Source organism: Panthera tigris, chromosome C1 (assembly GCF_018350195.1).
Source record: "Panthera tigris isolate Pti1 chromosome C1, P.tigris_Pti1_mat1.1, whole genome shotgun sequence".
Lineage (NCBI taxonomy): Eukaryota > Metazoa > Chordata > Mammalia > Carnivora > Felidae > Panthera > Panthera tigris.
The window spans coordinates 213428181-213431439 of NC_056667.1; positions in this window are offsets into that span (position 1 = coordinate 213428181).

The window sequence follows — 3259 nt, forward strand, 5'->3', positions numbered from 1 at the left end:
CATCAACTGATGAATGGATGAAGATGTGGTACATATTCACAATGGAATATTACTTGGCAATCAAAAAAATGAAATTTTGCCATCTGCAACAACGTGGATAGAATTAGAATGTATTATGCTAGGTGAAATTGGTCAGTCAGAGAAAGATGAATATCATATGACTTCACTCATGTGGAATTTAAGATACAAAACAGATGAACATAAGGGAAGGGAAGCAAAAATAATATAAAAACAAAGAGGGGGGACAAAATATAAGAGACTCTTAAATACAGAGAACAAACTGAGGGTTGCTGGAGGGGTTTTGGGTGGGGGGTGATGGGCTAAATGGGCAAGGGGCATTAATGAGGGCACTCGTTGGGATGAACATTGGGTGCTATATGTAGGGGATGAATCACTGGATTCTACTCCTGAAATCATTATTGCACTATATGCCAACTAACTTGGATGTAAATTAAAATAATAAGTAAAAAAACAGTTGTTTTTCGTTCTTTTGAGTATATACCCAGGCGTGGAATCGCTGGGTCAGATGGTAATTTTATGTGTAACTTGTTGAGGAACTGTCAAACTGTTTTCTACAGTGGCTACGCCATTTTATATTCCCACCAGCAATGTATGGATATTCCAGTTTCCCCACATCTTTGCCAACAGTTGTTATTTTGCATTTGAACGTTTTTTTTATTACAGCTATCCTAGTGGTGGAGAATTGATATCTCGTTTTTATTTGCAGATCCTTGATGACTATTGATGTGGAGCATAGTTTCATATGCTTGTTGGCCTTTGGGCAATCTATTCAAATCCTTTGCAAATTAAAAAATTGTTTTTTGTTGTTGTTGTTTTTATTGAGTGTCGGAGGAAGCAATTGGGAGGATGTTCATGCTGGGTTACATCTGGGGGCTGAATCCAGGCTTCTCTGCTCCTCCATTGTCCCTGGAACGTACGCTCTGCCCACTGTTATCACAGTGGGAGCTGTTTCCGAGGATGTAGCCTTGAGAGAGGAAGATATTGTTGATGGTAGACCATGTGGATGGTATACATGACTGAACCCAGTTAAGGGCTCTCTTAAGATTTGGCAGACAGGGGTGAAGATCACTTGACCTTGCAGCCACTCAAGACAAGCCTTGTGAGTAAGTTCCCTTGCTTATTAACCCCAACACCCATCAATCTAGAGTGGTCTGCCTCTGTCTTCGGTCTCTCCTTGCCCTCCATGTACAGTGACCAATTTGTGAGCCAACAGTTGGTGAACCAGCCAGGAAACTGAAGAAACGGGCTTTGGGAAAGAGGTGTCACGGGAGAAATCCCGAGTTGGCCATCAGCCTTTCTGTGGGAGGTGGCATGTATGTCAGATGCTTATGGACCCCCAGATGAGTATGGGGACACATGAAAACACTGGCTGGTTTGGTGCACTCGTTGGAGCCACTGTGCAGAGCGCTCTGTGGCAGAGAAGAGAAACAAATGACTGCAGGATGGGTGGGCTGCTACTGTGGGCGGCTTGGTGGGCCTCCCTAGCTTAACTAGAGGCTGAAGGTCTAGTTAGAAGGTTGGAAGAAGAGCTGAGGTTGGAGAAAGATGTGCGGTGCCCGCTGCTCTGCTGGCTTCGGGGCTGGCAGACAAGGCATGGGTTGGGCGCTACGACAGAGACGGCAGGAAGAGATGACCTCTAGAACTTTGGTCCAAGCTCTGGAAGGGGGCAGAGACCCGATGGTGGGTAGTGGGTTGACTGAGGTGCTGGCCATCTTCTGCTATGTGGCCACAAATGGGATCTTGATCCCCTGTTAACAGGGAGGAGCTAGCAATGTAATGGGTGAGGGCAGAAATAGGAGAAGTGAGTGCTCAGAAGAGTGGGAAACTCTACCCTGGCTCCTGGCCACCCTTATGCCATCCCATCCCCCCTTTCCCCTTTAGTTTCTGCACGCTTCTGCTTGCTGCCTAACATTTTACAGGAGTTTGTCATCATTTTCCGTGGGGCCACTGGTCTGATAGGAACTACTCCTCTTACCAGAAGCCAGAAATGCTTCTCAGTGAATTGAAAAATAGTTTTTGGTCATGTTAAAAATTCCCATCTGTAAATCTATAGCTTAATTTGGGACGAAACCAGGAGCATTTCAATGTTAAATCTAACCATCCAGCGTGGTATATGTCTCCTTTATTTATTCTAGCCAGATTTATATCTTGGAGTTGCCAAAGAAAAAAATCCAACTGAGTACACTTGAAGATCCACTGGCTTTATTAAGGACTCATGAATCGGCAGCATCTCACGTAGCAAGCAGAGGGCAGCTCTGAGGCATTGTACAAAACGGATGGTTTTCAAAGGAAGGAGGGTGGGGCAAGGAAGTTATTAGCAAACGACCCCCATCCCTAAACAGAATAGCAGAAGATTGGAGAAGAGGAGTTGAGACAGAGCCTGAGTCGAGGCTGGGTCATGGTGTCCACATGTTCCAAGGTGAGCATGCCCTGCACGAGGGTGCTCTCTGCCCCCACTAGGTCATCGCTAAGGGTCACCTTGCCCATTTATGCTGTAGATAACAGCAACTCTTATTTCGTGGAGTAAATATAGAATGCTCAACAAACACTCGTGTTGTCTTCAAGTCTCCAACGCAGGATCCTTCAAGATATTTCCATATTTGACAGCCACCTCAAGTCTTCCCTGACCTTTGCAAGAGATGTCCTGATATGGAAAAAAAAAAAAAAAAAAAGGACAAAACCAAAGAGCTAGTGCTGCACTCCCTGTTTAGAGAAAGCTGCCTTAGCAACATCATAGATCTTTCTGGGTGTGCTCCATGTTACCCGTGCATGGGAGGAAAGAGCATTAAGAGTTTTCAGTTAAGGGCACATCCACCAGAGAGGTTAGTTATGCTTGGAGACTGGGGCACTGGGGACTCCTCAGAGCTTGGTCACAGCCCTTTAGGACACCATTAACAGAAATAGGAGGAGAGCCAATGAAGCGGGTATCCACAGTCTTGTTCTGAGAATTGGATAAAAAGCAAGAGTGAGTTAGAATGATCCTTGGAGAGAGCAGCGAAGGCAGGTGAGTTTTCCCTAGGTACAGGGAATTGATCTCTCCCTGTGTGCAAGCAGAAGGGTGGGGCCAGTGGTGAAAGACCGGGATAGATTTAGTTTGTAATGATTAACATAAGGAAGGCACGCTGCCTGCCAGTTACTTGCCCTTCTGAGTGACTCAATGATAAGATAAAGATGATGGAAATAAATGCAGGAGACACAGCCTGATTGGAAAAGTCAGCTGCTTTGAGCTTCTACGGAC